The sequence below is a fragment of the Giraffa tippelskirchi genome, chromosome 5, assembly GCF_054371585.1.
Source record: "Giraffa tippelskirchi isolate mGirTip1 chromosome 5, T2T-mGirTip1v1.2.pri, whole genome shotgun sequence".
Lineage (NCBI taxonomy): Eukaryota > Metazoa > Chordata > Mammalia > Artiodactyla > Giraffidae > Giraffa > Giraffa tippelskirchi.
Genome location: NC_137279.1, coordinates 43,554,016 through 43,578,369, shown reverse-complemented (window position 1 = coordinate 43,578,369; position 24,354 = coordinate 43,554,016). Strand labels below are relative to the sequence as shown.

At 40.0% G+C, this 24,354-nt stretch overlaps 1 protein-coding gene across 11 annotated transcripts in view; it reads left to right on the top strand.

Moving 5' to 3' along the window:
- RGS7 (regulator of G protein signaling 7) overlaps positions 1–24,354 on the top strand; it is a 467,979-nt gene that overhangs the window by 60,340 nt on the left and 383,285 nt on the right. Inside the window, exon 1 of one of the 11 annotated variants that reach the window (XM_081485635.1) lies at positions 22,740–22,839. The exons of the other annotated variants lie outside the window; for them this stretch is intronic. The gene's annotated coding sequence lies outside the window, so the exon portion shown is untranslated. Of the gene's footprint in view, positions 1–22,739; positions 22,840–24,354 lie in introns of those variants that run through there. 11 annotated transcript variants of the gene reach the window in all.

Sequence of the window (24,354 nt, the reverse complement as noted above, 5' to 3'; positions counted from 1 at the left end):
TGCATCTCCTATCTTGCTCTGGAATGCTAGCGTATTTTTGTGAGTAGCAGAGTCTGCGGCATTTAAACTCCACTTACTAGGGTTCTTAAAGATACTCATCCAGTGTGAAAAATGGATTATTTTAAATTAATAAGAAGCTGAGCAGTGTATGGCGAGAGGTTAAACTGAGGCAATCATGCAGATTCATGAATCTGCTATTTCAGTTTTCCCGTTAAATGAAGTATTGTAATTTTAGATTAATTCTAACATTTGCATTTTGCCTTGCCTCCTCTGCCAGAGAATTAAATGTCACAATCTGTATTCTTTTCTTAAGTTTTCAGTGAATCAGGAATCTTTTATAGGAAAAGACACTGTAATGCATAACATTGTAACACACTATTCCTCAGATCTTTGTTATTATACTGACTTTATCACTTTTGCATTCTAGTAATGCTTCACCATATGAGTTTGTTGTTGAAATCTTCTGTTTCCAGGGGCAAATGTCAGACCCCTACAGTTTTATTGCCAGATGCCATGACTTTTGAATGATTTCTTTTGATAACAAACTTTCTTTACAACAGTCTGGAATATGACCTAGATGATTGAATGATTTCTGTTCATTATGGACTCCTTGGGTTGCTTATTCTTGTCATTTTCTATTGAGTGCTTGCATGCCTTGAATATTACAGGAGAGATTATTGGAAGAGAAGTGAGTGAAAGAAAGGGAACAGTTTTGAGCTCCTCGTTTGTCCATGTACTCAGTCACTAATGCCTCTCTGACATAGGTGATGGCTGTCCTTATTTTAGAGAGGGTGATGGCAAGGAAAACAAAGGAGACCTGATGTTATAAGAACCAGTATTTAAGTAATTACAAACATTTTTAGTTTAAAAATCTGCATTAGCTATCTTTCTTTTAATAAATCCTGCTTGCTTTCTTTTGTTGACAATTTTTGTGTGCGTTAAGCTTGGAGGACCCCCAGACCGTGGGCTCATTGTAAGTATCTGTGGTGTGAATCAGTGTTTAATTCTGAAAGCATGCTGTAAAAGGCAGTCAAGAGTCATGGTCAGATCTACTAGATTACAGATACTTATACCCTGGCTATATTAGAAACTTTAAAAATACTTAGCAACAGTCTAGCTCAAGGCCTTAAAAGTACTTACACAGCTGAGCACAACCCTTTCTAAGTCTTTCAAGAAACAGTTGTTGTTGCTTAGTTGCTAAGTGATGTTCGACTCTTTGCGACCCCATGCACTGTAGCCCACCAGGCTCCTCTGTCCATGGGGTTTTCCAGGCAAGAATACTGGAGTGGGTTGTCAATTCCTTATCCAAGGGATCTTCCTGACCCAGGGATCAAACCCACATCTCTTGTGTCTCCTGCATGGGCAGGTGGATTCTTTACCCCTGAGCCACCAGGGAAACCTTCTCAGGAAATAGACCTGCTGATAAAAAACTATTTGCTCTGACCCCGTATCAGGCTTGTTGCTGTCATCTTACAGAGCAAATGTCTAGAGTGTGATACTTTATTCAGGTGCTTGATCCACATAAGTGTAAAAATGTAAAGTTGATTTGGTTTTGCTTAAACATAACTGGAATATTATACTATGGCTGAGTTTTAAGCTGATACTTTTATGGTCCTGTTTTAAATACCAAAATGGCATCACAGCTCCTTCTCTCTTCAGTGGACTGTAAGGGATTTGATTGGAGGCTGGATTGGTGTTGTTTTTCCATTCTGGTCAGTATGCCCTGGGCTGCAGGCTAAAGAGAGCACTAAGTGCCCCCCTGCCTCATCTCCCTAGCAACTCAGTGGCATCAGTGCCTGAAATAGCACTTGAGAATGGATAAAGATTATTGTGTCCAAAGTTATTCCTAATTTCCCAGAGGTAAGGATGTGTGTGCATCCATCTGCACATTTTAAGCATAAAATCACAAAGAGTGAAAAAAAATTAGAATGGGGGGAAAAACAGTATCAACATAGAGCTGGAATTCTCATTGAACACATAGTCCTATTGCCATCCATATCTGTATCCTGAGATCAAGGGAAGCTTTGACTTTCACCAAGAATACCCGCTGAATGCCATGGAGCTTTGGGTCAACAAAGCTGTCTTCTGTTAGCTGCCTTGTTTGGTAAGACATTCCATTCGTTCAGTTGTTTGTGTGTTTATGCATGCTAAGTTGCTTCAGTCCTGTTTGACTCCTTATGACCCTATGGACTTTAGCCTGCCAGGCTCCTCTGTCCATGGGATTCTCCAGGCAAGAATACTGGAGTAGGTTGCCTTTTCCTTCTCCCGAGGATCTTCCCAACCCAGGGATCTAACCCACGTGTCATTGTGTCTCCTGCATTGCAGGTAGCTTCGTTACCACTAGTGCCACCTGGGAAGCCCTCAGTTGTTCATTTAAGAATATTACCTGAGTATCTATGTGTGTCAGACCCTGCAGGTGCTGGGAGACACAACAGAAACACAGAACAAATTAAGAACCCTGCTCTTACAGAATTTCTTTTCCAACGTATACTCATTCATGTCTTAATATGACTTATGAAAAGGGCTTAGGAAAAGACCTTTCATATAATGGGTGATCAGTGACCAGCATTCTCTTCCTATCTTCTCCTTACCTGAATTTCAATTTCCCTAAAATAATCTTGTGTCTTTTAGTTGGTTTGAATGAATATCTAAATCTCCTAGCAGTTTGTTGCGATCTATTGAGGAGTTAATAGAAATGACTTTGAAAGGCCTGTTCACTGCCTTTGCTCAGTGGGAAGTACCAAGATAATTGATGCATTCAAAACAGTCTGTTGTTTATTTTTTTATAATATGCATTTGGTATTTATTTCTTTTGGCAGTTGGTTATACCGATTTCTATTAGACTTCCTCAATGTGGCCTTATTAACAGATTAGTGAATTTAGTAAATTTTCCTTTAACCACTTTTAAATTCATTAGGATGGAGGAGAAAATACACACTTCCAGGCTCACTGGGAGTGTTTTGGATGTTCTCAAAGTGTTCCTATAAATATCTCATTCAATAGATTGCATGTAAAGATTGGAAAGGAAGAAGAGCATTTTTCTATGGTCACATTTATAATAAACCTGAGAAGGCTCAAGAAGGAGGAGATACACACACACAACACATATACACACGTGCACACACACACTCTTATGGCTGATTCATGTTGTTGTAGGAAGAAACCAACACAACATTGTAAAGTTATTACCAATTAAAAATTTAAAAATATACTACAATAAAGCTGAAAAAATGATACCTAAATCACAAGACACACAGGAGAATCTTTCAATGAAAATCTATTTTAGCAAAAAGCACTCAGTGGGTGAAAAAATACTCATTTGCCTGCCAGGGGCTTTGATTTCATTTTTATAGCCTTTCTCCCTGACACACCATTTCATTACCTTGTTACCTTGTTGTTAGTGTGCTATGAAAGGAAACACTGAAAACCAGTAATATGATGGTATTTTGCCATTTAACCTCTTCTGTTCCACAGTAGGCTTCTAGAGGGTGTGTGTGTGTGTGTGTGTGTGTGTGTTTAAGAGAGAGAGAAAGAGAGAGAATGAGTAGTGTGTCTTCTTGTAGTTACTTCAGTTCAGTTCAGTTCAGTTGTTCAGTCGTGTCCGACTCTTTGTGACCCCATGAATTGCAGCATGCCAGGCCTCCCTGTCCATCACCAATTCCCTGAGTCCACCCAAACCCATGTCCATCGAGTCGGTGATGCTATCCAGCCATCTCATCCTCTGTCATCCCCTTCTCCTCCTGCCCTCAATCTTTCCCAGCATTGGGGTCTTTTCCAATGAGTCAGCTCTTTGCATCAGGTGGCCAAAGTATTGGAGTTTCAGCTTCAACTTCCAATGAACACCCAGGACTGATCTCCTTTAGGATGGACTAGTTGGATCTCCTTGCAGTCCAAGGGACTGTCAAGAATCTTCTCCAACAGCACAGTTCAAAAGCATCAATTCTTTGGCGCTCTGCTTTCTTTATAGTCCAACTCTCATATCCATACATGACCACTGGAAAAACCATAGCCTTGACTAGACAGACCTTTGCTGGCAAAGTAATGTCTCTGCTTTTTAATATGCTGTCTAGGTTGGTCATAACTTTCCTTCCAAGGAGTAAGCATCTTTTAATTTCATGGCTGCAGTCACCATCTGCAGTGATTTTGGAACCCCCCAAAAATAAAGTCAGCCACTGTTTCCACTGTTTCCCCATCTGTCTGCCATGAAGTGATGGGACCGGATGCCATGATCTTAGTCTTCTGAATGTTGAGCTTTAAGCCAACTTTTTCACTCTCTTTTTTCACTTTCATCAAGAGGCTCTTTAGTTCTTCACTTTCTGCCATAAGGGTGGTGTCATCTGCATATCTGAGGTTATTGATATTTCTCCCGGCAATCTTGATTCCAGCTTGTGCTTCTTCCAGCCCAACGTTTCTCATGATGTACTCTGCATATAAGTTAAATAAGCAGGGTGCTAATATACAGCCTTGACATACTCCTTTCCCTATTTGGAACCAGTCTGTTGTTCCATGTCCAGTTCTAACTGTTACTTCCTGATCTGCATACAGGTTTCTCAAGAGGTAGGTCAGGTGATCTGGTGTTCCCATCTCTTTCAGAATTTTCCACAGCTTATTGTGATCCACACAGTCAGAGGCTTTGGCATAGTCATTAAAGTAAAAATAGATGTTTTTCTGGTACTCTCTTGCTTTTTCGATGATCCATCGGATGTTGGCAATTTGATCTCTGGTTCCTCTGCCTTTTCTAAAACCAACTTGAACATCTGAAAGTTCACGGTTCACGTATTGCTGAAGCCTGGCTTGGAGAATTTTAAGCATTACTTTACTAGCATGTGAGATGACTGCAATTGTGTGGTAGTTTGAACATTCTTTGGCATTGCCTTTCTTTGGGATTGGAATGAAAACTGACCTTTTCCAGTCCTGTGGCCACTGCTGAGTTTTCCATATTTGCTGACATATTGAGTGCAGCACTTTCACAGCATCATCTTTCAGGATTTGAAATAGCTCAACTGGAATTCCATCACTTCCACTAGCTTTGTTCGTAGTGATGCTTCTTAAGGCCCACTTGACTTCACATTCCAGGATCTCTGGCTTTAGGTGAGTGATCACACCATCGTGATTGTTTGGGTTGTGAAGAACTTTTTTGTACAATTCTTCTGTGTATTCTTGCCACCTCTTCTTAACGTCTTCTGCTTCTGTTAGGTCCATACCATTCTGTCCTTTATCAAGCCCATCTTTGCATGAAATGTTCCCTTGGTATCTCTAATTTTCTTGAAGAGATCTCTAGTCTTTCCCATTCTATTGTTTTCCTCTATTTCTTCGCATTGATCACTGAAGAAGGTTTTCTTATCTCTCCTTGCTATTCTTTGGAACTCTGCATTCAAATGGGTATATCTTTCCTTTTCTCCTTTGCTTTTCACTTCCTGTCTTTTCCCAGCTATTTGTAAGGCCTCCTCAGACAGCCATTTTGCTTTTTTGCATTTCTTTTTCTTGTAGTTACTTAGAAAATATATTAGTATTTCTTTTCTTTTCTAGTCTACATTTCATCCTCCAAGACCTTGAACTATTTCCAACTTCATTTCTACTGGTTAGTTGCAAGTTAATTACCTTGGAGGAAGTTACTTCACCTCTTTTTTTTTTTTTTTTAATAGATTTATTTACTTTAGTTGGGGGCTAATTACTTTACAATATTGTAATAGTTTTTGCCATACATTGACATGAATCAGCCATGAGTTTACATGAGTTCCCCTTCCTGGACCCCCCACCCACCTCCCTCCCCATCCCATCCCTCTGGGTCATCCCATTGCCCCGGCCCTGAGCCTTTGTCTCATGCATCGAACATGGAATGGTGTTCTGTTTCACATATGATAATATACATGTTTCAATGCTATTCTCCCAGAACGTCCCACCCTCACCTTCTCCCTCAGAGTCCATAAAATTGTTCTATGCATCTGTGTCTCTTATTCTGTCTCGCATATAGGGTTATCGTTACCATCTTTCAAATTCCATATATATGCATTAGTATTGTTGTTTTTCTTTCTGGCTTACTTCACTCTGTATAATGGGCTCCAGTTTCATCCATCTCAGTAGAACCGATTCAAATGTATTTTTTTTAATGGCTGAGTAATATTCCATTGTGTATATGTACCACAGCTTCCTTATCCATTCGTCTGCTGATGGACATCTAGGTTGCTTCCATGTCCTGGCTATTGTAAACAGTGCTGCGATGAACATTGGGGTGCACGCGTCTCTTTCAATTCTGGTTTCTTCGGTGTGTATGCCCAGCAGTGGGATTGCTGGATCATATGGCAGTTCTATTCCCAGTTTTTTAAGGAATCTCCACACTGTTCTCCATAGTGGCTGTACTAGTTTGCATTCCCACCAACAGTGTAAGAGGGTTCCCTTTTCTCCACACCCTCTCCAGCATTTATTGCTTGTAGACTTTTGGATAGCAGCCATTCTGACTGGTGTGAAATGATACCTCATTGTGGTTTTGATTTGCATTTCTCTAATAATGAGCGATGTTGAGCATCTTTTCATGTGTTTGTTAGCCATCTGTATGTCTTCTTTGGAGAAATGTCTGTTTAGTTCTTTGGCCCATTTTTTGATTGGGTCGTTTATTTTTCGGGAATTCAGCTGCAGAAGTTGCTTGTATATTTTTGAGATTAATTGTTTGTCTGTTTCTTCGTTTGCTATTATTTTCTCCCATTCTGAAGGCTGTCTTTTCACCTTGCTTATAGTTTCCTTTGTTGTACAAAAGCTTTTAATTTTAATTAGGTCCCATTTGTTTATTTTTGCTTTTATTTCCAATATTCTGGGAGGTGAGTCATGGAGGATCCTGCTGTGATTTATGTTGCAGAGTGTTTTGCCTATGTTTTCCTCTAGGAGTTTTATAGTTTCTGGTCTTACGTTTAGATCTTTAATCCATTTTGAGTTTATTTTTGTGTATGGTGTTAGGAAGTGTTCTAGTTTTATTCTTTTACAAGTGGTTGACCAGTTTTCCCAGCACCACTTATTAAAGAGATTGTCTTTTCTCCATTGTATATTCTTGCCTCCTTTGTCGAAGATAAGGTGTCCATAGGTGCGTGGGTTTATCTCTGGGCTTTCTATTTTGTTCCATTGATCTATATTTCTATCTTTGTGCCAGTACCATACTGTCTTGATGACTGTGGCTTTGTAGTAGAGCCTGAAGTCAGACAGGTTGATTCCTCCAGTTCCATTCTTCTTCCTCAAGATTGTTTTGGCTATTCGAGGTTTCTTATATTTCCATACAAATTGTGAGATGATTTGTTCTAGTTCTGTGAAAAATACCATTGGTAGCTTGATAGGGATTGCATTGAATCTATAGATTGCTTTGGGTAGTATACTCATTTTCACTATATTAATTCTTCCAATCCATGAACACGGTATATTTCTCCATCTGTTTGTGTCCTCTTTGATTTCTTTCATCAGTGTTTTATAGTTTTCTATATATAAGTCTTTTGTTTCTTTAGGTAGATATATTCCTAAGTATTTTATTCTTTTTGTTGCAATGGTGAATGGTATTGTTTCCTTAATTTCTCTTTCTGTTTTCTCATTATTGGAGTATAGGAATGCAAGGGATTTCTGTGTGTTAATTTTATATCCTGCAACTTTACTATATTCATTGATCAACTCTAGTAATTTTCTAGTAGAGTCTTTAGGGTTTTCTATGTAGAGGATCATGTCATCTGCAAACAGTGAGAGTTTTACTTCTTCTTTTCCTGTCTGTATTCCTTTTATTTCTTTTTCAGCTCTGATTGCTGTGGCCAAAACTTCCAAAACTATGTTGAATAGTAGTGGTGAAAGTGGGCATCCTTGCCTTGTTCCTGACTTTAGGGGAAATGCTTTCAATTTTTCACCATTGAGGATAATGTTTGCTGTGGGTTTGTCATATATAGCTTTTATTATGTTGAGATATGTTCCTTCTATTCCTGCTTTCTGGAGGGTTTTTTTTTTATCATAAATGGTTGCTGAATTTTGTCAAAGGCTTTTTCTGCATTTATTGAGATAACCATATGGTTTTTTTCTTTCAATTTGTTAATGTGATGTATTACATTGATTGATTTGCGGATGTTAAAAAAACCTTGTATTCCTGGGATAAAGCCCACTTGGTCATGATGTATGATCTTTTTAATATGATGTTGGATTCTGTTTGCTAGAATTTTATTAAGGATTTTCGCATCTATGTTCATCAGTGATATTGGCCTGTAGTTTTCCTTTTTTGTGACGTCTTTGTCTGGTTTTGGAATTAGGGTGATGGTGGCCTCATAGAATGAGTTTGGAAGTTTACCATCTTCTGCAATTTTCTGGAAGAGTTTGAGTAGGATAGGTGTTAGCTCTTCTCTAAATTTTTGGTAGAATTCCGCTGTGAAGCCGTCTGGTCCTGGGCTTTTGTTTGCTGGAAGATTTCTGATTACAGTTTCGATTTCCGTGCTTGTGATGGGTCTGTTAAGATCTTCTATTTCTTCATGGTTCAGTTTTGGAAAGTTATACTTTTCTAAGAATTTGTCCATTTCTTCCAAGTTGTCCATTTTATTGGCATATAGCTGTTGGTAGTAGTCTCTTATGATCCTTTGTATTTCTGTGGAGTCTGTTGTGATCTCTCCATTTTCATTTCTAATTTTGTTGATCTGATTCTTCTCCTTTTGTTTCTTGATGAGTCTGGCTAATGGCTTGTCAATTTTGTTTATCTTCTCGAAAAACCAGCTTTTAGTTTTGTTGATTTTTGCTATGGTCTCTTTTGTTTCTTTTGTATTTATTTCTGCCCTAATTTTTAAGATTTCTTTCCTTCTACTGACCCTGGGGTTCTTCATTTCTTCCTTCTCTAGTTGCTTTAGGTGTAGAGTTAGTTGATTTATTTGATTTTTTTCTTGTTTCTTGAGGTACGCCTGTATTGCTATGAACCTTCCCCTTAGTATTGCTTTTACAGTGTCCCATAGGTTTTGGGTTGTCGTGTTTTCATTTTCATTCGTTTCTATGCATAATTTGATTACTTCACCTCTTTGCATCTTTTTTCTTCTATAAAAAGAGAGTGGGAGAGTAAAGTTTGTCAGAAGACCTTTGAAGTTCATCCAGTTAAGAGATTATTTTATTCTTTTAATAAATCTCTCTGAGGAAAATGCCCACCCTGGTTCTTTGCACACATTCTCTATTATCCTGACACACTTTTTAGCAAGCATGGTCATGTCTGAGCCTGTGAGAGCATGGCAGTCACTGAGGTGGAACTTGGTCTAGAAAACAGGCTGGAAATAATGTGGCATTGTGCATCAGCTTCATATTAATGCCTGTTTCTCCAATTATATGTTTCTCAGTTAACATAGGAAAACTGGATGGTCAGTTCGTTTCTCTACCTGTCATCTCCTGGCACCTCCCCCAGTACCCTTTCAGCCCTTTGCTGAGTGACTTGATTTTCTATACAGCTTGTGGAGCTTAGAAATTGAAATCTTGCCTGAGCCATATTACACACTTTTAATCATCAGATACCTCCTGTGAAGTTGCTCAGTTGTGTCTGACTCTTTGTGATCTCATGGACTGTAGCCTGCCAGGCTCCTCCATCCAGGGGATTTTCCAGGCAAGAATACTGGAGGGGGTTGCCATTTCCTTCTCCAGGGGATCTTCTTAACCCAGGAATCGAACCTTGGCCTCCCGCACTGCAGGCAGACTCTTTACCGTCTGAGCCACCAGGGAAGTTGGCACCAGATACCTCCTGGGCCACTTGCAAATAGCAAAAATAGCAACTGAACAACTCCAATCCATTGAGAACTTTGGTTGGATGTTGTCGTTCAGTCCCTAAGTCCTGTCCAGCCCCATGGACTACAGCATGCCAGGCCTCCTTGTCCTTCACTAGCTCCCGGAGTTTGCCCAAGGTTCATGTCCATTGAATCAGTGATGGCATCCAACCATCTCATCCTCTGCTACCCTCTTCTCCTTTTGCCCTCAATCTTTCCCAGCATCAGGGTCTTTTCCAATGAGTTGACTCTTCGCATCAGGTGACCAAAGTAAGTATTGGAGTTTTAGCTTCAGCATCAGTCCTTCCAATGAGTATTCATGGTTGATTTCCTTTAGGGTTGACTGGTTTGATCTCCTTGCTGTCCAAGGGACTCTCAAGGGTCTTCTCCAACACCATGATTCAAAAGCACCAATTCTTTGGTGCTCTGACTTCCTTATGGTTCAATTCTCACATCCATACATGACACTGGAAAAACCTAGTGTTGACTATACAGGCCTTTGTTGACAAAGTGATTTCTTTGCTTTTTAATACACTATCTAGGTTTGTCATAACTTTCCTCCCAAGAATCAAGTGTCTTCTAATTTCATGGCTACAGTCACTCTCTGCAGTGATTTTAGGGCCCAAGAAGAGAAAATCAGTCACTGCTTCTACTTTTTCCCCTTCTCTTCACCATGAAGTGATGAGACTGGATGCCATTGTTAGATGTACCTCAAGACAAATTTAGGATCTGATGCTTCTCACCACTTCAGCGGTTGTTGTTCAGTTACTCAGCCGTGTCCAACTCTTTGCCATCCTATGGACTGCAGCACAGCAGGCTTCCCGGTCCTTCACTGTCTCAGGGAGTTACTGAAACTCATGTCCATTGAATCGGTGATGCGGTTATACCCTGCCATTAAGCATGACTGTGGCTCTCCCAGGTGGGTGAAACACCTAACTCATATCTCTGCTTCTACACTTGCTTCTCTGGTCTTTCCTCTGCACAGCAATCAGAGTGGCCTTGTTAAAATGTAAACTCACCAGGTGGTTGACCAATGAAAATTTCTCTTATAGACATATTCAAATAATAAATGAAGGATAGGTGATAGAATGTAAAATAGTATCATTTTTCAATGATCATCAATAGGCTCTTACTACCATAAAATAAAACTTAATCTGTATTACTGTTCCTCTTGATAAAAATACTCTTTTTTCACCAATAAAGGAGATTTGTCCAAAAAATGGAACTGAGTCTGCCCAAGCCCTTTGATCTTACTGCTAATTTATAGGAGACAGGAGATCACGTTATGTGAAGTCAGAAGGCTGCAGTCAGCAAAATCCAGACTGTGGCAAACTCTTTGGAGTAGACAACCTGTTTTTTTCAATAACAGCAAAAACAAGTACAAGAAAAAAAATAAAGATGTTGGAGACCCTGCAGGTTAAAAGCAACTTAAGAAAAAGCAACAATTGCAAAGTGTGGGTCTTATTTTAATCCTGTTCAAACACACATACTAAAGAATATTGTAAGTTTACCAAGGAAATATGACCACTGACTGGACATCTCTTGATGTTAATAAAGCATTGTTAATTTTTCAAGCATGAATCTAACGTATGATGGTACATATTTAACAAATGGATCTCCATAAATTAATGCCCTGATTTTCATATTTGTTGATTTCTGTGAAGTACATGCTCCCTTTGTGGCCAATTTCAAGTAATCTGTTTGAGGTCAGAGATCCCTAAATGGGAAGGAATATATACGCTAGTGCTTACTGGCCAAGTCGGTATGAACTGCTTCAGCCCACACTGAGGGTGATAATTATTGATATATTACAGTGGTGTTAAAAAAGAGTGCTTATATTTTGGAGGTCTCTACTAAAATACATGGGTTTCTGTGGTGGTTCAGCAGTAAAGAATCCACCTACCAATGCAGGAGACATGGGTTTGATCCTTGGGTAGGGAAGATCCCCTGGAGAAGGAAATGGCCAGTCCACTGCATTATTCTTACCTGGAGAATCCCATGGACAGAGGAGCCTGGGTTTGCAAAATGAGTGGGACATGACTTAGTGACAAAGCAACAACAACTAAAATTCATATAGTTGAAATGACAGGATGTCTGAGGTTTTCCTCAAAATGATCTAGAGTGAGAGTGGAGTAGGGAGTATAAATGAAACAGTATTTTAGACTTAGTCACAAGTATACTGGAGTTTCTTATACATTTTTCTCCACCTTATATGTGTCTTACATTTTCTAACATAGACAATGATTGTAAAAAGTAAGTTATATTTTCTACTGAAAATCCTCCAGGACTTTCTGTCTGAATAGATGCTGAAGTCCTGCCTACAGGAGGACAGAAGGTTAAGAGGCCTACACTTAACCTTCTCCTTTCACTCTGCTCCACTGCTGTTGGCCTACCTTCTGGCCTTTCAGAGTGCTAAGCCTGGTCTCTCCTTTGGGCCTATGTGCTGTCTCTGCCCAGAATACTTTCCCCAGATGACCTCAGAATGCACACCCTCACTTTCTCCAAGCCTTTGCTTAGATGCTGTCGTCCTAACAAGGGCCCTGTTTAAGGCCTCTTTCTGCTCACAGCTCCAGCCTAGTACTCTTGATGCCCAAAACTTACCATCTTCTAACACATAATATTATCTACATATTTAAATGAGTATAAACTACACATTTAAGTAGTAAGAATAGTACCTGGAATGCAGTGGTTACTTAAAATAATATTTTGTTGAACAAAATGAGTGAATGCAGGTGACATCGGGGAATGTCACAGAATTGTTCTTCTCTTCTATTTGACACTTCTGATTATATTACCTGCACTGACTACAAGATTTATATTTTTGGAAGCTAGAGCAGCTGGAACAGTTCTTAATATTGATAACAATAGTACAGATTGTCTTAGATTCTCTTCAAAAGGTCAGTCTTAGCTTGTTTCTACACCAATAATGCAGAGGTAGAAACCTCTCATAAAAGACTCCATTATCAGTTCAGTCGCTCAGTCGTGTCTGACTCTTTGGACCCCATCGACTGCAGCACACCAGGCTTCCCTGTCCATCACCAACTCCCAGAGCTTTCTCAAACTCATGTCCATTGAGTCGGTGATGCCATCCAGTCATCTCATCCTCTGTCATCCCCTTCTCCTCCTGCCTTCGATCTTTCCCAGCATCAGGGTCTTTTCTAATGAGTCAGTTCTCACATCAGGTGGCCGAAGTATTGTAGCTTCAGCTTCAGCATCAGTCCTTCCATTGAATAATAAGGACTGATTTCCTTTAGGATTGACTGGTTTGATCTCCTTGCAGTCCACAGAATTCTCAAGAGTCTTCTCCAACACCACAGTTCAAAAGTATCAGTTCTTCCGTGCTCAGCTTTCTTTATGGTCCAACTCTCACACCCATACATGACTACTGGACAAACCATAGCTTTGACTAGACAGACCTTTTTTGGGAAAGTAATGTCTCTGCTTTTTAATATGCTGTCTAGGTTTGTTATAGCTTTTCTTCCAAGGAGCAAGCATCTTTTAATTTCATGGCTGCAGTCACCACTGCAGTGATTTTGGAGCCCCCCAAAGTAAAGTCTGTCACTGTTTCCATTGTTTCCCCATCTATTTGCCATGAAGTGATGGGACTGGATGACATGATCTTAGTTTTCTGAATGTTGAGTTTTAAGCCAGCTTTTCACTCTTCTCTTTCACTTTCATCAAGAGGGTCTTTAGTTCCTCTTTGCCTTCTGCCATAAGGGTGGTGTCATCTGCATATATGAGGTTATTGTTATTTCTCCCGGCAGTCTTGATTCCAGCTTGTGATTCATCTGGCCTGGGATTTCTCATGATGTACTCTGCATATAAGTTTAATAAGCAGGGTGACTATATACAGCCTTGACATACTCCTTTACAAATTTGGAACCGTTGTTCCGGTTCATTGTTCCTGTCTGGCCCTAACTGTTGCTTCTTGTCCTGCATACAGATTTCTCAGGAGGCAGGTAACATGTCTGGTATTCCCATCTCTTGAAGGATTTTCCACAGTTTGTTGTGATCCATACAGTCAAAGGCTTTGGCGTAATCAACAAAGCAGAAGTAGATGTTTTTCTGGAATTCTCTTGCTTTTTCTATGATCCAGTGGATGTTGGCAATTTGATCTCTGGTTCCTCTGCCTTTTCTAAATCCAGCTTGAACATCTGGAAGTTCACGGTTCAAATACTTTGAAGCTGGGCTTGGCGAATGTTGAGCATTACTTGCTAGCATGTGAGATGAGTGCAATTGCGTGGTAGTTTGAACATTCTTTGGCATCACCTTTCTTTGGGATTGGAATGAAAACTGACCTTTTCCAGTCCTGTGGCCACCACTGTGTTTTCCAAATTTGCTGGCATATTGAGTGCAGCACTTTCACAGCATCATCTTTTAGGATTTTAAATAGCTCAACTGGAATTCCATCACCTCCACTAGCTTTGTTCGTAGTGTTGCTTCCTAAGGCCCACTTGACTTTCCCTTCCAGGACGTCTGGCTTTAGGTGAGTATCACATCATTGGGGCTCTCTGGGTCATGAAGATCTTTTTTGTATCGTTCTTCTGGTATTCTTGCTACCTCTTCTTAATACCTTCTGCTTCTGTAGGTCCATACCATTTCTGTCCTTTATTGAGTCCATCTTTGCATGAAATGTTCCCTTGGTATCTCTGATTTTCTTGAAGAAATCTCTAGTCTTTCCCAGTCTATAGTTTTCCTCTATTTCTTTGCATTGATCACTGAGGAAGGCTTTCTTATCTCTCCTTGCTGTTCTTTGGAACTCTGCATTTAAATGGGTATATCTTTTCTTTTCTCCTTTGCCTTTAGCTTCTCGTCTTTTCTCAACTATTTGTAACGCCTCCTCAGACAACCATTTTGCCTTTTTGCATTTGTTTTTCTTGGGGATGGTCTTGATCACTGCCTCCTATACAATCTCACAAACCTCCATCCATAGTTCTTCAGGCACTCTATCAGATATAAACCCTTGAATATATTTTCATTTCCACTGTATAATCGTAAGTGATTTGATTTAGGTCATGCCTGAATGGTCTAGTGGTTTTCTATACTTTCTTCAGTTTAAGTCTGAATTTGACAATTAGGAGTTCATGATCTGAGCCACAGTTAGTTTCTGGTCTCGTTTTTGCTGACTGTATAGAACTTCTCCACCTTGGCTTCAAAGAATCTGATTTCAGGATTGACCATCTAGTGATGTCCATGTGTAGTGTTCTCTTGTGTTGTTGGAAGAGGGTGTTTGCTATGACCAGTGCTTTCTCTTGGCAAAACTCTGTTAGCTTTGACCTGCTTCATTTTTTACTCTGGTCAAATGTGCCTTTTGCTCCAGGTATCTCTTGACTTCCTACTTTTGCATTCCAGTCCCCTATGATGATAAGGACATCTTTTTTGGGTGTTAATTCTAGAAGGTCGTATAGGTCTTCATAGACCTGTTCAACTTCAGCTTCTTCAGCATTACTCTTCGGGGCATAGAGTTGAATTATGGTGATATTGAATGGTTTGTCTTGGAAACAAATAGAGATCATTCTGTCATTTTTGATCATTCTGTCTAACTTTGGGAAATGCAAATTAAGACCACAAGATACTACTATATGGCTGTTATTAGAATAATGGAAACCCAGAACACTGACAGCACAAATGGTGTGGTAATATGGGGTAACAGGAACTCTCATTCATTTTTGGTGGTATAGTTACTTTGTAAGACAGTTTGGAAGTTTCTCAAAAAATTAAACATAGTCTTGTCTACAGTCCAGCAATCACTTTTCTTTGTTACTTATCCAAAGATATTGAAAACTGTATGCACACAAAAACTTGCACATGGATATTTTAGCAACTTTATTCATAATTGCCAAAAGTTGGAAGCAGCACAACATCTTCTAGTAGGCTAATAGATAAATAAACTGTGGTATAACCAGACAATGCAATATTATTCAGCACTAAAAGGAAATGAGCTGTTAAGCCGTAAGAAGACATGGAAGAACCTTAAATGCGTATTTCTAAGTAAAGGAAGTCAATATCTGCAAAGGCTACATACCGTATGATTCCAACTATGTCACATTCTGGGAAAGGCAAAACTATGGAGACAGTCAAAAGACATGTGATTGCCAGGGATTAGCAGGGAGGAAGGGATAAATAGGTGGAGTATGGTGGATTCTTAGGGCAAAGAAATTACTCTATATGATCTTGTAATGGTATTTACACGTCACTATACATTTTTTAAAACTCACAGAATGAAAGTACAATACCAAAAGTGTACTCCTGATGTAAACCATGGACTTTGGGTGATTATGATGTGTGAGTGTTGTTGGAGTAACAAATGTACCCCTCTGGTGGTGGATTGATAATAGGGAAAGCTTTTTGTGCATTGGGGGTTGGGTGGAATATGAGCACTCTCTGTATTTTCAACTGTTTTGCTGTGAACCTAAAACTGTAAAAAATAAAGCCTATTTTTAAAAAAGATAGGAAGGCCTACTAAAACTGAGAGGAGAGTACCTTAATGTGTTAATGTGACTAGTTAAGGAATGAAATGAGAGGCTGCTCCATGATGCTCATATCTTTGCAATAGATTGTTATCTGTTGATTTGCAAGTATAAGTGTAAATAGATTTCAGGAATGAAAATCAAAGTTGTGTTTCAAAATTAGAGTGGATTAGACCTCATAGTCTTTTCTGTTTCCTGCAAAAGATGCTAGATGTGTAGCGATGCTGGCTTCAAACCATTTCCTAAATATTCCAGTTGCCATAGCAGCCAAAGCTGATGATGGAATTTATATACAGAGCCTTCAGAAAAGAGATTTGCTAAAAAAGTCTTAAGAGTTGCTCAAGACAGTTGGTTTTTCATATCTCATCTTCAAAACATTTCTTTGATTATAAGTTTTCTGCATTTATTTTAGTAACTAATATGGTGGTATTTTTTTTTTGACCTAAAATATGGGCCTATCATCTAAGTGACATATATGAAATAGTTAGTGTAGTAAGTAGTCAGGATAATTGAAACACTGACTTTTCTGGAGAATATGAAGACTATCAACAAATCTGGGAGTGTCAGTGGCTGGACGGGGAAGCTCAAGAGTCTTCAGAACTCTATTGGCTCAGATTAGTTAGCCCTTCTTTCTCTTTAAACATATTATCATTTCTTGGGGGTTGATCCTAGATCTAAGATTGTACACACTGTAATTAAAATTAAAGTGGGGAGTGAGAAGTACTTGTCATGTCTGCAGAGATCTGAGAACTAGCTCTGGGTTCCCCTGGATGTAGCCTCTTGTTCTTGATCTGCGATCTATGTGGTGGCAAACATGCCTCAGCCTTGTGCACAGCTCAGTTGACCTTATTAATTTATTTTTGTATTTCATTTCTAGAAGCTTATCTTAAGGTTGCCAGAAATGTGAAAGGAGTGAAAACAATGGACACCAAATTCTTTCTCCATGACTCTGTGATATCCTGGGATGATTAGATGATGGGAGTTCAGGAAACTTTGAGAGAACTGACCTTTATCAATGTTGCTACTACCAATTAACATGGTTTCCCTGTTGACTGGTTCCACCCTCTGCTTAGTGTTTAACATTCATAGAAAAGAACAAGCCTTATTTGGGGAAAAGTATTTGTGAGTTGTTACTCTACCCTCTGTAGGCGCCAGAGCATTCTCTAAAGTTGGGTCGTGGTTTCTACTTAGCCTAAGCATCTCTTTAATAATACACAAGGGGGCAGATGACTGTGCTGAGTGCAATGAAGAAACAGTAAAATATGCCATCAGGGAATGTGGAAAAACCTGAGTTAATCAGAGGAGTGAGATGAGAAAAGATCTTCCTGAAGTGGTAACGTTTAAACTGGGATTAAGAGAGTGAGTAGGTGTCAGTCAGGCAAATGACTCTACTTGGATTAACTGACCTTATTTTAACTTTTCAAACATAACAAAAGCTTCCTGATCAGGGTCTTCAAGTTATTTAACATTGGCTTGATGTGTGGGTCCTCTCCTGGTTTCTGATTATTTTTGTCATCATCCATTTCTTAGTCTTCCCTAGTAATCCACAATCAGGAAGTTAAGTTTCTTTCTTTATCATCTGAATTTGAGTGGTATTGAATAATTTTGTGATTCCTCTTCTATGTCCCATTAGTCACTGTCCACCCAACATCTCTTTTGAGGGGAGTGAGTTAATGTACTGGTAGTAGATCCAATGGGAATTGAATGAGATTTGTCTTGAAAAATTTTCTGTGTTGTTCAAGTTCCCCTTAATAAAATAATTTTAGTGATTTTCTGGTTGACTTTCTTTAATATATTGCTTTACCATATATAATAGTAGCACACTCATGTTTCAGTGTTTGGTTTAACTCTTGTAATAAAGTTTGCAACATTACAGTTGTTTCTTCACCATCTCATTGGGCACTTTCAGACTGAAGTAGGTGCCACTTTGAGTCACTTTGATTTTGATTTTGCTTTCTTTGATACTGTTCATTAGAAAAGGATTCTTTACCATCTGAGCCACCAGGGAAGCCCTGAAAGGATTCTTACTACCTTGTACACTTAACATCTCAGAATTAGGACCCTCTGAAAATCTGAAACTGCTTGTATCAAGCCATTATTGAAGTCCAGATTAATGGGAACTTTAAGGATTCATGAAATCAAAACTGTCTATGGCTTAGTACTATAATTGTTTACGTGTCAAGAATTCAGCCCTGGCTTTTATAGACTTCAAAGCAGCTCAGGCTTTACCATGTAGTTTTTCCTGGTATTGGGCAATTATGCTGTTGAATTTTCACCCAGTGGTGGTGTCCCTAGAGACAGGTTCATTCTTATTTGCTAATGAATTCCGAAATTTCTGAAATGAGGTTTTTAGAATCACAGAGTTTGGTACTGATTTTTCTCCTCACGGAGCTGAATAATCAAAGCCATGTTCAAGTTACATATGAAGAAAACTGACTATTCCTATACCTCGTTACAAAAATTCCCGTCTTTTCCATGTATTAGTAGGACATTCTTGTTGTGTCCTCCCTGAATTGAGTCCACTCATCTTAATCTGGTTCTACAATGGTGCTGCTATCCTTCTGAAGATTCATTCTCATAATTTATGTGTCCCTTCCGTCCTTCCTTTTACACATTAATCCCATAAACATTCATTGAACACATTCTATGGGCCAGACAGCTATCTAGGTTCTAGGACTACAACAGTTAATTAAAGATACACAAATCACTTTCTTGATGGAGTTCACATTCTAAAGGTATGAAGTGAGAGAAAGTCACTCAGTCATGTCCGACTCTTTGAGACCCCATGGACTATACAGTCCATGAAATTCTCCAGGTTGGGATACCAAGTGGGTAGCCTTTCCCTTCTCCAGGGGCTCTTCCCAACCCAGGGATTGGACCCAGTTCTCCTGCATTGAAGGCAGATTCTTTACCGGCTGAGCCACAAGGGAAGCCCAATCTAAAGACATGAGGCAATGAATGCAAGAAATAAGTAAAATACAACATTTTAGTTGGTGATGAGTGCCATAGAAGAACAAAAGAGAGAAATGGAGTGCTGGTGGCCAAATTAAAATTTTTAATCAAGTGGCCAGGGGAAAAAAAACTAGGTGAGAAGCTCCCCTTGGAGTAGAGATGTGAGGGAACTGAGATGGTACTGTCGGAGGAAGAATGTCCAAGCAAAAAGAGCTGCAAGAGGGAAGATCCTAGAGGAGAAAAGATGCCTTGAAAGGTCAGGGGTGATGAGTAGACCAGAGGGGTCAGACTGGAAGGACCAGCAAGAAGAGGAAAAGAGGATAAGGTCAGGTATATGACAAGGATCAGGACATGTAGGGCTATGTGGGCTGCCTCAAGGACACTATGGTTTTTACTGTGAGGGAGATGGAAAAGCCCCTGGAGTTTTGAGGAGAGGAATGATATGATCTGAGTTACACACAAGCAGGTTTACTCTGACTGTTGTATAATAGGCTGCAGAGGATATAGGGAGACTGGTTAGGAGGTTGTTGCAATAATTCGTGCAGAAGATGAAGGTGGTTTGGATCATAGTGGTGGCTGTGGAGGTGATGAGAAGGAGAAGGATTCTGGGTGTATTTGTCAGGTATTTTTAGAGAGTTTGTTGATTGATTGGGATGTGAAAGAAAGCATCACGTCAAGAATGACTCAGACTTTTTTGGCCCAAGCAACTGGAAATGTGAAATTACTATGAAGAGAGGTGGGGGCTTCCCTGGTGTCTCAGTGCTAAAGAACCCGCCTACCAGTGCAGGAGACGTGGGTGTTCTATCCCTGGTCTAGGAAGATCCCACAGGCTGTTGAGCAACTGAGTGCATGATGCATGTGCCACAACTGCTGAGCCCACCCTCTAGGGCCCTTGAGACACAGCTGCTGAGCCCACGTGCTGCAACTACTGAAGCCCTTGAACCCTAGAGCTCAGGCTGCACAACAAGAGATGCCACTGCGGTGAGAAACCCATGCATCACACCTAGAGAAGAGCCCCTGCTCTCTGCAACTAGAGAAAAGCCTGCACAGCAACAAAGTCTCAGCGCAGCCTAAATTAAATTAATTAATTAATTAATTTTTAAAAGAGAGTTGGGGAAGGTTGGAGGAATATAGGTTTGGTTGAAGATCAGAAGTTTAGACAAGGCCTCCTCATTCCTCCTCCATTTCTCAAGAGCCATAGCTCTTCTCAGGCCTTCCTCAGTCCTGGCACACACACACTCACTGCTTCCCCACTGAAGGTGGTTGACAGCTTCCTAGGGACTAGAGTCTCATTCAGTGCAGAACAAAAGGGGCTGGGGGAGGGGAGAGGATCTGTGTAGAGACAGAGTTGCTTTTGTAACATGAATTTTGTATGGAGTCCTGGAGGGCCAGGGACTTGAAGAAAAAAATGCAAATTATATTATACTTCATATTTAATTTTAAAGTAATATAATCTTAAAAAGAGTCAAAGAAAGAACTTTGGTTGTAGTTGTTCTGATACACTGGTATGTATTTTCCTCCTTCTAGTCAGAGTTGAGGCCTCAAGCTAGAAGCCATTCCTTTGGGATTCACATTTTTAATTCCCTCATGCTATCCCTCTATTCCTAGGCCCCTTCTGCCTAGATTTAGATCTTGCTCCCAGCCTGTTGCATCGGGTCCATATTTGCTTCTTCACTGCTGACTTTGTTGAATGAATGGGGTTCAGATCTATGATATGACTTGTGCCTTAAAAAGTTCTCCTCTTAGAATAGATCATACTGTCATTTGTAAAAGGATTTCACATTAAGATTGGGCTTCACTGGGAAGAGATTCGTTAAGATATGGGCACATAAGCTATTTGAATGTAACAAAGAAAACGGAATCTTTGAGATTCAGAATTCTCCGAGGTATTAGCATGTCAGTCATTTGTTAAACTGTATTTTATCTAGAAATGTTTACATGTATATACTATAAGGCCACTTTGAAAGAGGCTCACCTAAAAATATTGATTTAAACAAAAGTTAAGTAATAGTACAGGAGGGTCACAGTAATAGCAGAAATTGTGAAAGCTTGGATGTAAATATAAACTTAGGAACCTTGTTGTTATTTAGTTGCTAAGTTGTGTTCAACTCTTTTGTGACCCCATGGTCTGTAGCCCACTGGGCTCCTCTGTCCATGGGATTTCCCAGGCAAGAATACTGGAGTGGGTTGTCATTTCCTTCTCCATGTGATCTTCTTGATCCAGGGATTGAACCCCATCTTCTTTTTGGCAGGTGGGTTCTTTACCACTGAGCCACGAGGGAAGCCAGTTCTAAACAGTTAATACTTGGAAGTATTCTTCTGTATCTTTGCTCATTGGTCATTCAGCCTATCACTGTGTATGTTGAAGACTGGAGATTTTTCATGCCACAAGGTCATATTCAGACATAATGGGATTTATGAGAGTTCTCTATTGTATTAATGATACTTTTCTACTGAATCTAGTAATTGTAAGAAGTATAAGGTTCTTCAACTGTCAGTTACCCTGGACTGCTTCTCAAGCATGTTTTATTTGTTGTTTTAGTACTGTTATTAACAGTAATTAGATAGGTAGCATGTGTGTGTGTTCTCAGTTGCTCAGTCATATCTGACTCATTGCAACCCCATGGGCTGTAGCCTGCCAGGCTCTATCTGTGGGATTTTCCAGGCAAGAATACTGGAGTGGGTTGCCATTTCTTCCAGGGGATCTCCCTGACCCAGGGATAGAACCAGTGTCTCCTACATCTCCTTGCATTGGCAGGCAGATTCTTTTACCACTGAGCCACGTAGGAAGCCCATTGGTAGCATTGATTCAAATAATTTCACGTATTATCTACTTTGGCTCATAGAAATGCCAATAAAATGAATAAAAGAAGAATCAGTTTATGTGAAAAAGAGAATAGACTGAACAGCTGATTCTTGTCCTTTTCCAAGCAGGCCCTTCAGGACAAGGGGAGACATAAGCAAGACCCAGTGTTTGATTTAGGTCTTCCCTGGTGTCTCAGTCGGTAAAGAGTCTGACTACAATGCAGGAGACCCAGGTTCAGTCCCTGGGTTGGGAAGATCCCCTGGAGAAGGAAACAACAACCCCCTCCTGTATTCTTGCCTGGAGAATTCCAGGGACAGAGGAGCTTGGTGGGCTATAGTCCTTGAGATCACAAATAGTTGGACACGACTGAGTGACTAACACTTGCAATGTTTGATTTGCTTCTGCAAGGATATTTAGGTGTAAAAACTTCCTCTTCAGTATTAAGGACAAGTATCAATTTGATTAAGGAATCACTAAAACTGCGTCTTAAAAAACAATTAAATCCAGTTTGAATTGATAAATATATTTTAGTCCACAAAGCTAGGAATTAGTCTGTCTCTCCTGACTGTTACTAAACTGCTTGGTAGATTTTATCATTCTCGTTTTTAAAGAAAATACCCTAAGTCAGGCAATGTTCACAGACACCTGCAACCATGCTGAGTCCCACGCAACAGGATTTGAAAGAACAACTTCATTTCTATGCATTACACAACCTGCAATGTAGTTGGCAATGGGCAGAGTTAAAAAACAACAGTTGTTCTGTTGGTTGCTGTGGTGATGGCCTCAGCTGGTAGCATTCCAGAGGTGATCGTCTCAGCTCATTTGGGTGAGGCAGAAATGACGTGATGCTTCGAGTTTGCCTCTCCAGGTGTGTTTTTAATGTGACAGTTACTGCAGAGAAATGTCTATTCTGAGACTGGTTGATTTTATTTTTAATTTTTCACCTGAAAACATTTTAATGTCACTTGACACCTCCCCCCCGCCCCCCGCCATCACCATTTCCAGCAGCCGTTTCTCAGTGCTCAGTCTCTCTGAATTTTGTGCCGTGTTTACCATTGAGGGTGACTTAGCATTCTTAGCTCCTTTTTTCCATGGTACTGAAATAAGGGCTCACCTTTCTGTTTGTTTTTCCTGCCTTTGTCAGTGGCCACTTTTCTTTGTTCCAAAGTATGATTCTCTGATGTTATGGCCTGTGCCCTTTGTCTGACTCTTTCTGTGTCCCTTCTCCCTTCTCCTCTCTATCTCCTACTCTTAATCTTCCCATCTTCTCTACTATTATCCAACCACCACTCATGTCTATACAGATGATTCCTGAATCCATGTAACCAGCCCAGAATTCTCTCTCAAGTTTCAAATTCACATTTCTAATTCCCTATTAGAATCTTCTTAAGATAGTCCTTTGTTGTTGTTCAGTCGCTAAGTCGTGTCTGACTCTTTGTGACCCCATGCCAGGCTTCCCTGTCCTTCACTATCTCCTGGAGATTGCTTAAACTCATGTTCATTGAGTCAGTGATGCTATCCAACCATTTCATCCTCTTCTGCCCCCTTCTCCTCTTGCCCTCAATCTTTCCAGGCATCAGGGTCTTTTCCAGTGAGTCGTCTCTTCGCATCAGGTAGCCAAAGCACTGAAGCTTCAGTTTCAGCACCAGTCCTTCCAGTGAATATTCAGGGTTGATTTCATTAGGATTGACTGGTTTGATCTCCTTGGATGCTTTAAACTCAACTTGTTGAAAATATACTCATACTCCTACCTCAATTTTTGTGAATAATATGGGTCTCTAATTAGCCACCCAGAATGGAGTCCTCGAGGCCATCTTTAATCCTCCCCTCTCCCATTTGTATCCAAGCATTGGTTGAGTCTTATAACCAGACACTCAGGTCTATTACATCCTCGCCTTCGTCACCCAGGCCATAGTTGTCATTGCCTGACACTTGGACTCTTAAAATAGTCTTTCACTTCTAATTGATTTCAGGATGCTACTTGCTGGAGTAATCTCCAGAAGCACAGTTTCACCTGAGCCTTTCCTGATACTCAGAATATGCTCTGTGGACAGAAGAAAATCCCTGTTCTTAAGTGTGGTATTCAGGGCCCTTTGTGCCCTGTCCCCATTCCCTATGTTCTGCCTCAGCACAGCTATCTGCACCCACATGCCAGTGCTCTGGCTGCTCAGGAAATGGTTTTTTTTTTTTTTAATAAAAATAATTTTATTTATTTATGTATTTGTTTTTGACTCTGCTGGGTCTTCTTTGCTGTGCAGGCTTTTCTCTTATTGTGGTAATTGGTGCCTACTTTCTAGTTGTGGTGCATGGACGTCTCATTGCTGTGGCTTCTCATTGCAGAGCATGGGGCTTTAGGGCATGTGGACCTCAGTATTTGCGGCAC